Genomic DNA, 13,177 nt, shown 5'->3' with positions numbered 1-13,177 from the left:
GTCCTAAATTTGCTAAACATGTTAGGATGCTCTACTAAGCCTTTCGGCTTAGATTTCTAACAAACACAATCATGGTTTATAAAACTACATTGGATCCAATGACAATAAATAACCATGCTTGTCTCGAGAGCGAAGTACTTTTCACTTTAACCATGTAGTAACCCCATCTCATACTGATAACTCCACTCATCTCCCAGTGCCTTATAACTGGTAGATTCTACAAGAACATGAACTTTGCAAAACTAAATAGCCCAAGAAAAATAAGAATTTACTTTCTTATTCATGAAAGTCATTCCATAATGTGACGCTCCCACTCAACAATCACAATACAAATAAATAAATAAAAACGATTTTGCACAATCTTATTTGAGGCAGAAAGAGAACAATTTTGAATATATCGAGAAATCTTACAATAATCTGATATGATGCACTCTTGAAGGAAAGAGTTCAAACCACCCGACCAACCCCGAGCTATCTCATTCGCACTCTCACTCTCATGAAAATCTCACACTCACACTCGCACTCTCAATCTCTTCTTCGATTTTATGATTTTCTATGTATTCCTCTTCTTCACGTCCAAAAGCCAAAAGTAGCCCCTTCTAGAGCTTTCTCGATCCGCATGCCATATTTTTGGCGATGTTGCCCTTTTTGGAAAAAGCATGTTCGGGAAGCTTTCTTCACACGCAGTCATCATTCCCATGAGATTACGGTTTTTTTTTAACACTCGAAAAACAGCCCTTTTCCGTGGTGCAGCATTTGCGCCTCGGTGATCCAATGAGGATGCTCAATAGCTCATCTCGAACATTGAATCCTTCTCTTCCACTTCTTTGTATCTCTTCGTTCGATGCTAAATCTTCATTCTTGACTTTCGTTTAGGACTTGCAATGTCTTAACACGAAAATCTAGGCACATTTTTAGCACAAAACCACTTAAAACCCACTTTTAAGTCACCAAACGGATATGAAATAATGTGAATCACAAAGGTTTCACTTAAGCAAAATTGTTCTATGTACAAAACAGAAAAACTCTCTCATACAAAACTTCACCTGATTCCACCTCTAACCTAATAAAAAATCACTCACAAAAATGATTGCCTGAAAATGACCAAAACCAAAAATTTCCTGCAGCACAAAATTTTCTCAAAACATGTTAGGTGTCCCAACAAAACATTCTACACACTTTTTACAACAAAAAATTATGAAATATATTTATACAAAATTATGAAGCGTCACAATCACCCCTTCTTTAAGAACTCTGTCCTCAGAGTTTAAGAACCCCTTCTTTAAGAACTCTGTCCTCAAAGTTTAAATGAAGGAAACTTTGCATGCAATGAATCTAAATCTACCCATGAAGCATCTTCTAAGGGATATACATCCCACTTAACCTACTATAGTCCTATTTCTAAGTTATCTCATTCTTCTATCCAAAATGTATTGAGGTTCGACCCTCAAACTCCCATCTTCTTGAATCCTAAATTTATCCTACAAAACATGAGAAGGATTAGCAACATAACTTTTCAATAAACTCACATGGAAAATAGGATGCACTTTTATATTGCTAGGCAATTCTAGTTCATAAGCCAATGTTCCCACCCTCTTTAAGATTTTAAAAGGACTAGCAAAACGGGGTGATAGTCTCCTATCCTTCCCAAGAATCAAGTTACTCTTCTTAGGAATGACTTTCAAAAATACCATATCACCGACTTTGAACTCACTAGGTGCATGCTTCTTGTCATAATAGAGTTTATGTCTATGTCGAGCCTTCTTGATACACTCCCTAATAGTATTGACTTCCTCATCCATCCTCTCAAGCATCTCTTTGGAAACCTCAATTCGGTACTTTGGGTCTGAAAAGTTCACCGGTGTATAAAGGTTTTTTCCATAAATGACCTCGAAAGGTGTCATTTGGATGGAGCTATGCCACCAACTATTGTAAGTAAACTCGGCCAAAGATAAGAATTCAATCCAATTGGTTTGCTTTTCATTGACGTACATTCTAAGAATATCCTCTAACGCTTAGTTTACTATTTTAGTTTCCCCATTTGTTTAAGGATAAAATGCAGTGCTCATCTCCTAAGCTCAGTATACCAATGGCTCTGAATGTGGCTTGCCAAAAATTGGATGTGAACTTTGAATCCCTATCAGACACTATAATTTGAGGCATAGCATGCAAACGAAAAATTTCTTTCACAAACAACTTGGCTACCTCAAGAGCACCATCGGTCTTCTTCATAGGAAAGAAGTCAGCCATCGTCGTCAAACGATCAACAACTACAAAGATAGTGTCATATCCTCGTCTAACAATGGGCAATTCAGTGATAAACTCCATTGAAATTGATTCCCACTTCCTAGAAGGAATGTCTAAAGGTTGCATTTGACCTGGCATTCTATGATGTTCAATTTTCACTTGCTGACAATGCAAACATTCTCTAATATAGCATTGGACATCACTCTTCAAACCAGGACAAAAGTAAGCTTTTCGGACCTTATGGTACGTTTTGTTATATCCAACATGTCTAGAAAATGGTGCATCATGACAATCATGAAGAATTTCGGCCTTAAAAGATGATTCACTAGGCACACAAAGTCTCTCACTATAGTACAAGTTCCCCTTGATCAAATGATATTTTTTGTCAACCCTCTCAGATGGATTCTTGGAAATTCTCTCTAGCATGCTCACATAAAAGGGATCTCTCTCAATTTCAGCTCTAATGTTTTCCATTATGTCCGACTGAACGACAGTCAAGGAATTAATCAAGGGTTGCCTACTCAAAGCATCAGCCACCTTGTTCTCCTTACCATCAATGTATTTGATCTCAAAATCATTATGTCCGACCGAACGACAGTCAAGGAATTAATCAAGGGTTGCCTACTCAAAGCATCAGCCACCTTGTTCTCCTTACCATCAATGTATTTGATCTCAAAATCATACTCGCATAGGAGGTCCATCCACCTCCTTTGCCTATTGTTTAACAAAGGTTGAGTAAATAGATATTTTAAACTTTGATGATCAGTCCAAAGTTCAAACTTCACACACCAAGTAGGAAATGTCTCCAATGCTTAAGGGTAGGCACAATTGCAGCCAATTTGCGGTCATGGGTAGGATACGTCTCTCCTTGGCTCCTAAGTTTCCTTGGCTCATATTCTACTACTCGTCCATCCTGAGAGAGAACACACCCAATTTGTGTTGCACTAGCATCACAAGTTACTACAAAAGGTTTCCCCATTTCTGGTATTTTCAAAATATAATTCTCAACAACCTTAGATTTTAAAGTGTCAAAAGCTAATTGACACCTTTCATTCCACTTGAACTATTTTTCTTGTTTGGTGAGATCGGTCAATGGAGAAGCTATCTTAGAGAAGTCTCTAATGTGTTTTCTCTCGAATAGTGCCAATCCTAAGAAGCTCCTCACATCTGTCACACACTTCCCCATTTCTGGTATTTTCAAAATATAATTCTCAACAACCTTAGATTTTAAAGTGTCAAAAGCTAATTGACACCTTTCATTCCACTTGAACTATTTTTCTTGTTTGGTGAGATCGGTCAATGGAGAAGCTATCTTAGAGAAGTCTCTAATGTGTTTTCTCTCGAATTGTGCCAATCCTAAGAAGCTCCTCACATCTGTCACACACCTAGGTCCAGGCCATTCCATAATCACTTTAATTTTATCGTCAGGATCTATGTGGATACCCTCCTTAGAAATGACACGGCCTAAATACAAAATCTTGTCCTTTGCAAAGAAACACTTGCTCATCTTTACATACAACTTGTGATCCTGCAACTTTTGAAGTGCTTTCCTAAGATGAATTTCGTGACCTTTTTTGTTCTTTGAATACACAAAAATATCATCTATGAAATACAAAAAGGAAATCATCCAAATATTCACGAAACACATTATTCATTAAACACATGAAAGTAGTAGGTGTATTAGTCAATCCGAAAGGAAGAACAGTGAACTCATAATGCCCATACCGAGTCCTAAATGCTATCTTAGGAATGTCCGCTTCTCTGATGCGAATTTGGTGGTATCCAGATCGCAAGTCAATCTTGGAAAAAGACAGAGGACCCACTTAGTTGACTCAACAACTCATCTATGTGAGGTGAAGGGTACTTATTCTTAATGGTCTTCCTATTCAAACCTCTATAGTCAATGCAAAGTCTATAAGTCCCATCCTTTTTCTTTTGAAACAAAACTGGACTACCCCAAGAAGAAACACTAGGTCTAATGAAACCCTTTTGTGTCAAGTCATACAACTGAAGTTTCAAATCTCTTAACTCATCCACATTAAACCTATAGGGTGCCCAGGTGCCCGAGAGTAAGGTTGGGTTCCTGGTTCTACCTCTATGCCATGATCTAAGTCTCTAGGAGGAGGCATCCTTGGGAGGTCATCCGAAAAAACATCACAATATGCATCGAGGAGTTTCTTCACATACTTGGGATGGTCTTCCTTATTTGTCTCTTCCTTAAGCTCATCGACAAAGATTAAGAATGTCTCACACCCTTGCCTAATCCCTCTTAAAAGTTTCATGGTAAAAATTAGAAAGGCCTCACTATTCCTCTCTTTCCCTTGAATAACTTGGGTTTCTCTCTCCTTCACTAGCGAAACTCACAATCCTATCCACACAGTTAATGAGGGTTCTGTTGGAGACTAGCCAATCCATCCCAATTATTGCATCATACCTTACACTTCCTTCTCGCTAAGGTGAAAGATAAGTCTTCTAGGTGTAGTGAGTTTTCCCATTGGCAAGTTGGGCGGGCCTCTTTACTTGATTTCTTAATCTTAAGTGTTGTGATTTCACAAGTTTTGGAGAAATAAAGCAATGAGTGCTACCTGAGTCAACTAAAAATTGAACATCCTGATTTCTAATCTTTCCTTTTATTCTTATCACTGAAGCATGTGTATGAGATGCAGAAGAAACGATACATTTCATTATAGGTCTAGGCAACTCACCTTGTTCCCCAGGCTTGACCACCAGAGCAGATTTCAGGCATTGGAGCATGACTGACGTGAGCTAGTGGGGTTCAAGGGTGAGATATTTAGTGGTCAAAGTGCTTGAACTACCATAGAGCGGAATGGTCGGGTGACCGGGCGGCCATATGATCGGTTAGTATGTATGGACATGCCACATAACTAGGTGAGTGTGTGTGGACACACACATTATCTCTAAGGTTGACCAAGACAACCACATTTATTCCAATTAAAAAGATGTGAAAACATCTAAGCTTGCTAGGCTCTTTATTGAACATCTCTACAAACTATATAGCCTACCTACAGATATAGTGTTAGATAGAGATAGGAAGTTCTATAGTCATTTGGTAGTCATTTGGAAGGGAAACCTTCAAAAAGTTGGATATTAATATGAGTATGAGTATGACAGACCATCAAAAGCTTGACGGTCTGAGAGAAAAAGTCAACCAGCTTTTACAGGATTGCTTGGTGCATATGTGATTAAAAGGCAATCCAATTGAGAGGAGTATTTGCCATGTTTGGAGTTTACTTATGATAATTTGAAACATTCATTGACTGGATTTACTCCATTCAAGTTGATATTGTTTTCGTGGATGAAAACTCTTCTTTAAAGGGAGGGGGGGTAATGTCATGTTGATATTGTATTCTCAGCCACTAGCAGAGTTTGGGCATCAGAGCATGACCGACGGAAGCTAGGGTGAGATACTTAGCGGTTAGAGTGCTAGAACCGCCGTAGAGTGGAATGGCTAGGTGGCCAATGTGTATGGGCATGCCACATGACTAGGTGAGTGTGTGTGGGCACACACATTATCTCTAAGTTTGGGTGGTGAATTGGAGACAAGTCTTCTGCCCCTCCTCTCTCCCATTGCTATGGTGAGGCTGCGTACGTAACACTAGTTTTCACATTTTGAGCATTAATAGGATAGCATATTCAAACGACTAGTTTTCAAGAAATTTGTGCAACTTTCCCCTTAGGCATAAGAGCCACTTTCCTAACTATTTAGGGCTTTTAAAAAAAAACTCTCTTTATCGTGATGTATCTCTACAAAATGCACACCCAATATCAATCAAAACTTTAAATTATAAACTTGAAAATCACTCTAAAAAAAAAACAAAGAAATATGGAACGTGGTGGACGTGGCTTTGTTTTTTTCAATGGCTTTGAACATGGTGAGAAATATGGAAACTTGAAAGTTGAACAAGAAAAAACAAAGCCATTGAAAAAAGCAACCAAATGTGTAGCAAGGGTTTGTGTGAGGCTTCTAAGACTTGCTACTAGGAGCGTAGATGGGCAAGGCTAAGAGTAATACAATGCTAGACAACATGGGGGACTTGTCCGAGCACCAAGGAGCATCGTGGACATTAGTAGCTAGGAGGTGGCAAAACAAGGAAGTGCTATTTTTTCATTGATTCTTGGAAGACTGAAAGTTTTTTGTATTTGATAATATAATTTAGATTATGTGTGTTTACCTAGGCCTAAAAACTAGGCCTCATTTTGAAACTTTGATAACTTAATAGGGTTTCATTGTTGCAACCTTGGGTGAATTTGCAAGCATCATTTGAAGCCCAAAAAGGCCTTTAAAGCCCAAATTTAACCATTGCCCCCTATTGTTTTATGTACAAAACAGAAAAACTTTCATAAAAAACTTCGCCTAATTCCACCTTTAACCTAATAAGAAATCACTCACAAAAATGACTACTGAAAATGACCAAAACCAAAAATTTCCTGTAACACAAAAATTTGTTAAAACATGTTAGGTGTCTTAACAAAACATTCTACAACAAAAATTTATGAAAAATATTTATATGAAATTATGAAGCGTCACACATAATTTGTACCGTAGTAGCAACCAAACATGTGCTAAAAAATAAACTTGAATATTGGATATAAGTGAGTCTATACTCGAATGAGCTCCAAGACCATCCACCGTAAAATGTGGGTGGCGAGCGAGCTAGGGTTCAGGGGAGAGGGCACCTAGGCGTAGTATCGTAGGTAGCCAGGTATGTGTGGGTAGGCAAGCCACCATATATATCTAGCAGTGGGGAACCTTATCCTCATTCTGTCTATGGCTGGTGGTGATCTAGATCTCTCCTCCTTTATAGTGACAAGCTACTGCTACCGTAGCGTGACATTGGTATCATAGCACAGATGAAAACCTCGCTTTTCGCGCGACCTTGCTCCAAAACTAAGATAAGATTTGTTTAGGATTTGCCTAATGATTGAAAAATCTGATCAATTTTTTTTTGGCGATGTGGATAAGGTCTCTTCTCAATAGAAGCGGAACTAGTGAGCAAGATAAGGCTACTTCACTTGATTTGCTGTAGCACAACCTGTTGCTTATAACCTAAAGCCTACACACACAGAGGACTACAGTTGTTTTAAGCAAGCCTCCTTCTTTTGCAACACACAAAGCAAGCCTCACCATCTCTCTCTCTCATGCAGCAACGCACGAAGCAAGCCTCACCATCTCTCTCTCGTCGTGTGACAACGCAGCCTAATAGAAGCCAACGCAACCCAACAGAAGCCGTCAAACGTGGCATGACCAACACACAGCCAGCGAACGTGGAGACGAGTGTACGAGCAATAGATCCGGTAACTCAGCCTCTTCATAAAATACGAGAAAGAGAATATCAGCGTGTGGCACAAGAGCTGAAGTTTTCAAGATTGTAGACTGCTTGCTTTGCAACAAGTAGCTAAGCTCGTAAATAGACATGTTGATCGTATTCTAGTTTTAGTTTTAAATTGTTGTGTTGCAAAGCTCACAATCTCAAGCCCTTCCTCTTTTTAAGAGGTGTGGTGTACCCATAGTCACATATGGCAAGAGGGCCCGTTTCGGCACGAGAAGTGGAAGGCCACTTCGGCGCTTGGAGAAGCTGCAACAAGTCTTGGCATTACTTATGCAGCAACGAGGAGGGAGAAAGCGCAGATTTCTCTCTCTCTCTCTCTCTCTCTCTCTCTCTCTCTCTCTCTCTATCGTAGCCGACCAACGCCCCCTGTAGTGCGCTGGTCATCCCTTCAAGTAGTCCGCCAATGTCATAGTGCATCGACGCCGACATCGAGGAGACCGTGTCTCCAAGAGCAAGACGACACACTCTAGGACTCGGTAGCGAGTTCCAATTTCTTCCATGTGATTTATTTATTTCTCATATTTTGTTATTTATCTGTAAATCAAAAATTTAAAAGATAATAAAATTTAAAAAATTTGATTCCAACATGGCTAGTGGGGGTAGTTCGCCACCGTTAGGTGGATTATGAGGGCGTTCTCATATGTTGTCCTTCGTGTCCGATTAACGCCAACAAAACCCCAGACCTTGTAGGTACCTGCTTCCATGCCTATATCCTCTACTTTGACTCCAATTCAACACCAACAAAATCTATGACCTTGCAAGTACCTCCCTTGAGCTTCCATGCCTATATTCTCTACTTCTCTGCTTTGACTCCAATTCAACACCAACAAAACTCCCAACCTTGCAGATATCTCCCTTGAGCTCTCTTAAGCTTCCATGCCTAAATCCTCTACTTCGACACTAACTAGATGTCACCCTGGCCAATGTATTCAAGAAAAAGCCTAATCTCTAGGCATCATGTTATGAGATCCGAGCATAATACCCTATCGTGCGCCAAGATGTCCCGGACCTCCATCTACTCATGCCAATCATTCCACAAGGTCCTACCACTCTGGACATGAACCCATAATAGTGATTGTAATAAATAAAATATTAAAGATAAATAGAACAAACAAAATACTCAATACACAATATTGGGTCCAATCTACCTCCACACAAGATTGAGTCCACACTTCCTCTTAGTATACTTAAATATATTTCATGGATAGCCTTTAGGGCTCAAAAATAGTATGCTTTACTAAAATGTTGACTTTTTCAACATTGGTATTCTTAAAAAGTAGCTTGCTTCAAAAATAGCTTTCTTGAGCATGCTAGCTAGGTTTCTTTTAAAAATAGGTGTGAGCCTTGAACCTTATAAAAGTGCATGTCTTGAAAAATAAAATATGCACAAGGGAGCCTTCACATGTCCTAATTAACATATACATATTGTTAATAAATATGAATAGCATCCAAATAAATTAATGGCACTTGTTCTCACAAAATTAAATATTATTTGTCAATATTCAAAATTGGTCATCTCAAAATATATTCCTGACCAACATTAGCTCGCTTTCATTATCTGGTCCAATGATCTGTACTTGCACCAACTCGCCAATCAAGTAATAAATTATTGATTAAAAATAAGCATCCATATGAAATTTCATATCAATAAGACGATGTAACCAATACTTCCCGCTCATGTATGGATTCATTCATGTACGCATAAAGTAAGCTACGATCACCCGAATTTAGAAAGACGTATCAATCTAAATCCGTCTAGGAGAATTCATCACATAAAAACCTCGAAATAAAATATTCCATGAATTCTTTTAAGAATCCATAATTACACAACATGGGAATATATAAAATATTCCATGAATTCATCCTCAATAACATCCCCCGGAGGTGATAAGCAATTGCGTTCAGCCTATCACAAAATCATCAATAATAATCATGGGCTAGTATCCCTGTAAGATCTAATCAAGGATGGATAGAGACGGCGAGGGCATGATCGGGTAACCAATGAGAATCTTCAATGGGATGTCCATTATACTTGTCTAGATATCTGTGATAAACATTGCCTTTGCTTGTGGTTGTTTGCTCCGGTCTAATATAAAATTTTTCTCTATGATTTCAAAATCTTTATCTAATATAGGTGGGTCATCATATACTAGATAGGCAAGAAGAGGACATCTAAATGGTTTTAAGAGACTAATGTGAAAAGATTTATGAATATGCCAGTGGAATATCTAGACGATAGGCATTGTCATTTATTTTTGTCAGAACTTTGAATGGATTGTAAAATCTAGAGGCTAGTTTAATTATAGGATATTTGTCGACACTTTTGAGTCTTATTTTTTCAAACGAAGCCATACATGATCACCTTGGTTGAAAGAAAATGGCTTGCATTTATAATTTGCTTTAGTAGTATATTTTGTTTAGAATTTACCTATAGACTCATGTACTTGTTGTAATATATAGATATGGTCTCTGGTGAAATCATTAGCGGGACGGTGGCAGGAAAACAGTGTGTGAAAGTCGAGAAGTAGGTGTCAGTAATTTCTTACCATACACTACTTCAAAAAGAGTTTTTCCTATAACTGAGTGTGGTGCATTGTTATAAGCAAATTGTAGTAAATGAAGATGTTGATCCCAATTTGCTGGTGTGGAGATTGTGTAAGACCTTAATAAATCTAAGATGGTACTATTAGGAGCTTTAGTTTGGCCATTGCTTTTAGGATGGAAAGCAGATGTGAAATCACTTTTGGATCTTAGATTTGAAAATAAAGCAATTCAAAAATGATTACAAAATCTAGAGTCACGGTCGGATACAATTACTTTAGGTAGACCATGGTGTGTGAAAACATGTTTGTTGAAAACATGTGCAACTTGTGAAGCATTCAATGTCTTTTTGGATGCAATAAAATATGCTTGCTAACTAAATCTATCAATAAAAGTCCAAAGCATATCATTTCATACATAAGTAATAGGTAAACCAGTAATGAAATCCATAGATATTTCTTGCCAAGAACCTTCTAGAATAGGCAAAGGCATTTATAAGCCATTCTATTTTCCATAATGTCACTTGACTCGTTGGCAAATAAGACATTCAAGAACAAAGTTGGAAACATAATTCTTTACGTTAGGCACATACAATAGGTCTAATTCTTTTTCTGTACTATAAGTATTACTGACAATATCTAGATGCCTCTTTGCCTCATACCATTGTAAAACGTGTACCTTGGAATGCAGATTTAACCTTATAAAGTAATGGGTATGTTTCTAATTGGAACTTATTAATAACAACACATTCTAAAATAAAATCATGCGTACTACCATTATCATGCAACACATTAATATCATAACCATTGATTTTACCCTTCATCTTAAGCAAAGAATAGAATGAAATAGGGTTACCTGCTGGCATATCGCTTTGTTCGGGATTACCATCATCATGTAGCACGTCTTCAGACCAATCTAGAGCATAATCACCATCATCATTAGGATTACCATCATCATGTAGCATGTCTTCAAACCAATCTAGAGCATAATTACCATCATCATTGGGCACCTCTTCGATGTTGTGTAGTTGAGCAATTGTTGGTCTAACATTCTTCCAACATCGAGTAGCAAAGTGGCTTGGTTGGTTGCAGTTGTAGCATATAGGGCGGCGAGGCTTCTTTGCAGTATTAGTGTTGTGACTAATAGGCTTAGGTTGAGATACATTGCTTTGATCATTATTATTCTTTGTATTTTGACTAGGATTTGTGTGTGTGTTGCTAAGTGCTACCCATGGCTTTCTATTTGCATTAAAATTATTAAAAGAACATGACCCAGTGGGAGTACCATAATGGCGAGGCATTGGTTGTCGTCGATTATTATTGAAACCTAAGGGTTGTCGATTGTTGGATGAAAAAGCATTGAATTGTCTCAAGGGGTTTTGTGCAAACCTCTTTTGTGTTCTACATCATGGGCTAAAGAAATAGCTTCATCAAGTGTAAAAGGTTTGAATATATTTATCTCGGCCTGAAAAGTTTCTGAAACCTAAGGGTTGTCGATTGTTGGATGAAAACGCATGGAATTGTCTCAAGGGGTTTTGTGCAAACCTCTTTTGTGTTCTACATCATGGGTTAAAGAAATAGCTTCATCAAGTGTAGAAGGTTTGAATATATTTATCTCGGCTAAAAAGTTTCTTTGAGTCCTGATTTATAAACGACGTTGAATTGTATCTTAAGGGACTTCTTCAAGCATACAGAGCTAAAGTAGTGTTTACCAAAAAAAAATGTGTATTGTGATATTGTCTCACGATCAGACCGTTAGTCAAAGTATCCCATGCACAACCTGATTTGAGAGTAAACTCGGGTGGCAAAAGGCTAGACTTCACTTTACATTGGATATCCACCCAAGTAGGTGGTTTATCAGTGCTTTTACAAATAACATTCCACCATAATGATGCACGGTTAACCATATGGTTGGCAGCATTCTTCTTCAATTCCTCTCTCTATTTGGTTTCTATCAATTTCTTCAAACAAGAATGGTAACCTGTTGATTAAATTTAGGAAGGGTCTAAAGCCCTAAAAAGGTGTTTTTTCTCAATTCCCCAAAATAATCACCAGTATACCAATCCCAAGAATATCCAAAAGTGGATGTAACAAATTCAACACATTCAGCAAACCCCTGTATGCGCAGCAAAATTGAATGTACACAAGGTTTTCTTCCCAACCTTGATCCCAAGTGGTTTGTTGATAGCAATCAACGATCAAAGTAGCCTTGATGATTTTGGCAGATGATTTTGGCAATGCGAATATCTTTAGTTTGTGTGGAATAGCAACTTTATTACCATCAAATCATTATTCGAGGGCGAGGTGCTTTTGTTGTTCATCTTGAAGTAGTTTCTTGAGAAGTTGAATGCAATCTTCAAAAGTCGGTGGGAAGTCGTGAGTTTGTAAATCCACCATCTCAGAGATGGCTTGGTTGAAATCAACTCTTGAATCCATGGGTTTGTGAAGAAGAGGCTTGAATTGATCAGGTTAGGTAGCCTTAATTTTGCTTAAGTGCTTGGAAAAAAAATTTCAAAAAAAATCAAGGATTTTTTGTAACTTTTCTGTAATTTTTGAGCATAAAAGGGTATTTTCGGGTAAATAAAGGGGTTAGGAAAGATTTAAAAAAATATTTTTGGGATTCTAGAAATTTCTGAACTTTGAGAAAAATTTGCAAGAGCTGAATTGGGCTATGAGCATGGAATTTTAAAGAAAAATGAAAATTTGGATGGGGTTTGGAGATTTTATAAGAAATTTTTTATAAGCTTCTCAAAAAAAAAAGTTTTAATAGCTTTATCAAAGCTTTAAGCTTTACTAAGTAAAGCTTATAAGAAGCTTTGTGGTGGGTAACACGCAAACTAGAAAGTAACTTTGTATAAAAATCTTCATCATGCACCATTGGAGAGAGAGAGAGAGAGAGAGAGAGAGAGAGAGAGAGAGAGAGAGAGAGAGAGAGAGAGAGAGAGAGAGAGAGAGAGAGAGAGAGGATTAATTGCAAGAAAAGGCTCAACCAAGAGTGGTTCCAGGGCCTTCAAGGTGAGGGAAATCTATCGGTGATGG

Source organism: Cibotium barometz, chromosome 14 (genome assembly GCF_041138505.1).
Source record: "Cibotium barometz isolate CiBa-2024 chromosome 14, ASM4113850v1, whole genome shotgun sequence".
NCBI classification, from domain to species: domain Eukaryota; kingdom Viridiplantae; phylum Streptophyta; class Polypodiopsida; order Cyatheales; family Cibotiaceae; genus Cibotium; species Cibotium barometz.
Note: the sequence above shows the minus strand (reverse complement) of the source record.